Source organism: Mercenaria mercenaria, chromosome 10 (genome assembly GCF_021730395.1).
Source record: "Mercenaria mercenaria strain notata chromosome 10, MADL_Memer_1, whole genome shotgun sequence".
NCBI classification, from domain to species: Eukaryota; Metazoa; Mollusca; class Bivalvia; order Venerida; family Veneridae; genus Mercenaria; species Mercenaria mercenaria.
The window spans coordinates 8,767,732-8,774,455 of NC_069370.1; the positions used below are offsets into that span (position 1 = coordinate 8,767,732).

Here is a 6,724-nt window from a genome sequence, read left to right on the forward strand (position 1 = left end):
TAAACAATTAAAATAATATGTTTTGGCATTGAAATTTTACTTAATTATAGATCTGTTTGCCTAGATATTTACTGGCGTTTTTCTACCATAAGCATTTAATAGAAAAAATAAGATTGTCCATTGAGCCATTAATTAGATACAGCTTAAAGGGGGATGTTGCTAGCGGTTGGTGGTAATAGCATGTAGCTTATTGTCAGGTTATTAAGAATCATCATTTCATAGTTATGTTTTATTACCAAGTGATTACTGGAAGCAAACATGAACATCCATTTCCAGCTTGACCATCTGGCCTGCTGTGATTATCTATCAGTCAGGAATATGTACTATACATGTATACTATATATTTGCAATGAACAAAAAAAGTACATTGATATACTATTAAACTGATAATTGTCAAAGTAGCCAGTATGTACCCAGCCAGAACGCATGTGATCAAGGACCAAACTGTTTACTAACATGCAAGATATTTCGATTTTATTTTATGCATTTCAAGAACAATTTCTACAGAGACGAATAGTAAGGTTTTCATGAGAAAAAAATTGTTCTCATTATTGTTTATTTGATTGTTTATTCATTTATTTCAATTACCCTGTTTGAAGATATAATTCAAAATTGACTGGCAGGGTTGTCATTAATAATCAAGTACATGTAATCCTGTAATTAATACAGCTACAAGAATAAATTGTGAAATTTCCTCTTTTGAGGTGCATAATATGACACTAGTTTGAGGTCAAGAATATGTGATTGTTACATTGGTCTTTTACATTTTCAAGTATAGTGCAGTACATTGTAATTATATAGTATAATTGTAATTTATCAGAGTCTGAGTGCGGAATGTGGCTCTCAGTTTAAATAATTACATCTAGATACCTCATGACTAGTAAACCAGGCCAAAAAAAGTACCACATTTTATTTTCAATACACTTATAACATTTTCATATGTCTTTCTTAGATCTGCAATCTTAGACAAATAATAGCGCATTTTGTATATTTGAAATTTGAGTGTCGAGTGGAAGTATTTGTTGTAATCCCAGGCCAGGTTTCATACCAACACATTACATGGTGTGATGTATTGAATTCATGCTATGTATTATACTGTGAGGATTGTATACTGCAAATTCATGTTAAAATAAAATTCATAAGAACTCACGTAATCATGAAGATACAAAATTTGCCGTCTTAATATTATAAAAAGGAATACCAAATAATATTGCATTATTAACATTGACACGGAATCAAATGTCTACCAGTCGGCGTGATTCCAATTCAAAGGTTGAACCGCCCCGTCTCATCCTCAAAAGTGTACGTCGACTTATGATCTAGTACGAAATTTAATTTAACTTAAAAAAAAATCGTATATATGGAACATTTGCAGACAAAGCACATAACATTTACGATTGATATTGACCAGCGTATACATATAGTAATCTCATAATTAATTAATATAATTTATCATTGATTACATCACGTTATTTTTTATGAAATGCATCCATAATAACTTTATTTTTGCAAGGTGCAAGACAGTGGCTGAATTTCTTCTAAATAGCTTTCATTATTAGGACCTATAAAATGCTGAGAACTATATTATTCAGCGTAAGAGTTAATAGCGAGAATGGCATTGCAAAGAAAATAATACTACACTGCAGCAAACAGCATCGTTTCCACAATCTATTTTTTATCTTGAAAAAAGTACTGATAACACCAAGCCATACCATATTAAAACACATGTGATGGTAATTAATATGCAAGATAAATATATCTCTGCCGGTCTACATAGCTGACCACTAACTGAGTATCCAGTTTGCTGATGACTATTAATTATTGACATGCTGGAGTGCTAATATGTTTCCCTGGGAAATGAACATCCCCCTTTAAGGCAATTTAAATATCGACATGAAATAAATCACTAATTGCACTCACGCAATTGATATCCATTGAGTTGGGTTTTACACCGTTTCTCACCAGCTTCCAATTATGTCACGGCGGTCTACTTACATAACCTGTCTTCATAGTTTCTAACCAGCAGGCAGTCTCCGTAAAATATTGACAACTTTCCAACTTCATGGAGCTAGTCGGGCTCAAACTTACATGTCCAAATTCCGAAGAAAATTATATTCAAATATATATAAAATAGCTGAAATGGGCTTAAACCAAATAAGAAAAAATATTTAATAATGCAACAAGCCGTAAAATAAAGGCTGCAAATAAATCCTACAAACATACAATGTGAACTTGGTTGAAAAATGCAGAGAAAAGCGTAACGTTTTAACTGTGTTTAAACTTCCCAAATTTCATAGCATCGTAGACAAGGAATTTCATAACCTTATTTTAGTCAAAAACATTTCAGAGATAACTTTCAGAAAATTAAATGATTAATGATATATGGAGGAGAGAACGAGCAGTAAAATGTTAAATAAAAAAGTAACATTTTTATTACGTTTATGTGTCTGAAACATGCATTCATATTTACAAGTGTGACAATAAAAGTCGGAAAGAAATCGGAAAAGGCTCACAAAATTAGAATAAGTTTTAAATTAAATTTATGTTAATGTAAACCCTTTTTTTTTTTTTTTTTTTTTTTTTTTGATTGAAATATTTTCCTTAAAATACAAACAGTTCTTTCAAAATCTGCGAGTGAAAAGGGGGTAGGGGAAAATTTTCAGACATGATAGCGAAAACAAAGTCGGAGACGCCCGCTCATTTTACAGTAATATTAATATATATGATAATATTAGTTTTTTTTATACATGGGACAGTTTTTACACACTACTTAGTCATTCCGCTCGAAAACAATAATTTCGTAGAAAGATTATGGCATGATTTTCGCATAAGAAAGCATTCCTTCGGCGAGTAGTCGGAGACATATTTGAAAGTACATCATCGAATAGGTTTCAACCGGCCTGTTATATTAAATTTTAAAAAATTCTTTTTACTTGAATGGACGTCCCGAAACTAAATTAATCGCCGTTAAAATGCAACGTCACAATTATTTATGGCTAAGCTTAAACGTGATTTGAGTAAAAAGTGTGCATTTGACCTTTTTAATAATTGTACATTGGGTGAAGATCAGCCTTTGCTCTTATCTAAACATGTTATCAAGGATGCAACTTGTTCCTGAAACTACCACTCATTACGCCTTCTTTACCTCAAGAGCTACCACATAAAACAGGTGACCACAATATCCCGTTGATTGATATGAACCATCACATTTATTGACATATGTTTGAAACTTTTCTAAGTGATCATGTACATGTTAATAAGATTATAAAAAGCATTTGTCTTCAAAACGGCAATGCACATTCATCATAATATGTTTGAAAAGTGCTAACTTTAAACAAAAATATACAGCTGTGTTAAACGCCGTCGCTTGTTTAAACGTTTCTAATGATTTTAATATTACAAACGATATTGTGTTTGTAATTAATTATAACAACCTTGTTAATAAACGGAAAGGAAATTAAAGGTTAATATAAGAAAAAATATAAGAATTGAAAAATATACTTCGGACTTCATACGAAATGAATGACAAATAGGCGCACTTCATATATTTGCCTTTCATATTCTGTCGTTAATTTCGCTTTAACTCCGAGAAACAAGTCATATCTTAAGCATATCCATATATTCATTTCAGGCTTCGTTTTTGAAACACAAATTTCTTGTTAACAAGAGTTGATTTTGCGGTATAAAAATGTCAAATTTTACAAAGCATGCATATTTTGCTTAATTTCTTAATTTAAATATATGATATTGTCAGCTACATTTGTATTGCTGGCCATAACATATTTTATTGTTATATTTTCAATTAAGTTATGTTAGTCACGAAATAAAAAAGGTGTATATCTCAAGCAAAGATATTTCATTCTTTATTTTTCAACTAAAATTTTATTTGAAGACACACTCATATTTTGCTTTAGCATACGTAATATTGCGTGAGAGGCACCGAATTCGGAAAGTTGCACAGATCCAAAAATAAAGTAAAAGAATGTATGAGTTAGCATGTATAATCATCTCTCACAAGTAATTTCTCTAAACATTGTTTTATTCTTCTCTTACTGTTCGTATTTGAAAAGCGTTGATTTTATCTATTTTCCTAATAATTATGTTTTACGTATTTTTCTTCAGTAACAAAATACAATGACTTAGCATAATCTCACATGAGTAAGAGCCGTAAATTCAAGGCGAAAGAGAGATAACTATTTTATTTTTTGAAACTCTGGATGCTATTTCGTTACAGTTACCCTAGAAGAATAAAACTTGTTTCTTACATTGGACACATAGCTAAATACCATACTGCATTGACGGATGCCTCATTTAGTGTTGTTGGCAGACTGCTGGCAACCTTTATAGCTATCCTCCGATTGTCTCCTCGTCTCCTATTACTTTTCTGGTGTTTTGTCTAGTTTCTAAAAATGATGAGTTGTATGATATATTTAATCGCAGCATACTGAGTGGCTTATAAGTGCATTCATCTACGCCATTTATTCAAGAAGCCAGTTTTTTCAGGATTGTATAGTAAAGTGTATAATCTTGGGATATAAGGGAACATCAAAATACTCACCAATCGTTATTATTCCTTTACTGTGTATAGTTGAAATTAAATTGAAAATTAAATCCAATTTGAATATTTTTTTCTTACTCTCGTTACACTTAATTCCAAAAGCACAACCACTTCTTCGAAATTTTATATTGAAAAATCGAAAAGAATGTGGTATATTCTATATAATAATTAGAATAACACGTACCCACTAATAATTATATTAATTCTTGATAATTACCTCTTTAGGAGATATATTTTTTTGTCACTTGCAATTACATTTTGCTCCATGAATTTTAATACACGCATCACACTAAAAGAATTTAAAAAGACATCTCTCATGCAGACCTCATTAGCTCAATAACATCTGCTTTTGCTCTGTGTGTCCATCAATATACACAATTGGATGTTTTGTCTAAACATTGATTTACTGTTTCTCACAAATGAAAAGACAAGATCATGTTAAAGGTCACATGCGATGCATAAAATATATTTTGTTCTTCGATTCAAACTTACAAATATTAGTGACCACAACTACATGTTTTCTATCACTTATGATATTTATACATGCTAGTAAAATCATTTAACTGTGATATTATCTTAACCCTGACGGTAATACCTTTTATTAATACTGTCGTGTTACTTTGAAAAATGGAGGGAAATCAAAGTGAAGAATAATGCACAATTGACCGGTTTTGCACAGTTGTACACTGCCCTTTACTCTTTGGTCCAACCTTGTTCCAAAGTTACGAGACTATGTCAATAAAAGATATAGCTGCAAGTATGCATCTGAATACTTAAAGGTCTGTCTATCATGGAGTTCATTACCTGTCCTGTCAGAGGCAATTAACAAAATGTGCAAAACCACTATTAAACGACTGAACGCATAATATGGGGTATGTCTCAAAATAGTCGGGTCATAGCGTCTTTTTAGGAAATGTTTCATAGAAGTGCTAAATACATCAGCAAAATTGCCATTATCCTGAATCGTAACAGCTTTGCATCATAAATAACATAAAAGTAAAAACGTTATTTACCTTTTTGCAAAAGTTTCTTTAGATAACTGTATATTTTAAAACAAATCAGAATGAATTTTGGCCAGATGAAGTTAAATACTTATTTAAGATATGATTAGGATGACCCTGATGAAAAAGTTTGGTGGTAAGATATTTTGAGGTTCTTTGATTTTCATTTCACATGAAACAGCAACCGGAACATACGGTCCTAATTATACACGCATATACAGCTCAGAACTGCAATTTTAATCTTTCAAATCAATATAATTCTTCAAATTTTAAAACTCCTTTCATGTTACCTATGCACTTACATGAAATGCTCATAGATGTGGTACACAGTTTGTTGGGCAAAAGAAACGATCTCTTAAGACCAGATTTCGGAAACACTGTTATAAAATTCGTAATAATAATAATTTCGAAATTTCTCATACCATCATTTTGGTAAAAGCGGACATTCTTTTAAAGATGATTCTGTTCAACCTGTTGAACAATAGAAAATATGAAGTTAACATGATTTCTGGTTTCAAGGCTAACTTTAGACTTTATTTGATCCCTAAACTACAACAAAGCTTGATATAAAACTTGATTCATTGCATATTCAACCTTATGCACTGCAAAAAGTATTTCTCTTCTTTTGGCTTTTTGTCCAACTGCAATAAAAGACCACGTGCAGAAGTATTGCTCCAAAGTATATGAGAACTTGGGGGTTAATCTGTTTTGGTCCATCAAGAATTCTTTACATGTTATCAAAAAAGCTATTAAACAAACAATACAAATGTTCGGGTATAAATACTTATGATTTTTCTATTCTTTATACTTACCGCTTAATCTCATAACGGAAAGACTGGTAGCTTTAATTAAAAAAAAAAACATTCGCAAGAGAAAACGTTAATTACTTGGCATGTTACGAAGCTAGAGCATTTTTTCATAAATCTAACAAATACACCATTTGGAATTGTGATCAGGTTTGTGAAGCGCTAAGGTCTCTGTTAGATTACATATTTATTAAATTTGGCAATAAAACTTATAAACAAGTAATTGGTATCCCTATGGAGACTAACTGTGCCCCACATATTTCATATTATTCTTATACTGTTATAAACGAGATTTCGTGCTCAGTTTGTCCACTAAGACACATTTTGACATTATTGAAGCTTCTAATGGCACGTCGAGG

General features: G+C 31.2%; 1 long non-coding RNA gene across 1 annotated transcript; it reads right to left on the reverse strand.

The window, feature by feature from the left end:
* Positions 1-2,694: 2,694 nt before the first annotated feature.
* On the reverse strand, positions 2,695-4,884 carry LOC128546308 (uncharacterized). The gene is made up of 2 exons (XR_008365925.1): positions 4,776-4,884; positions 2,695-4,403 (listed from the first exon to the last, which is right to left on the reverse strand). It is a non-coding gene; the product is annotated as an uncharacterized LOC128546308 (long non-coding RNA).
* Positions 4,885-6,724: the final 1,840 nt, after the last annotated feature.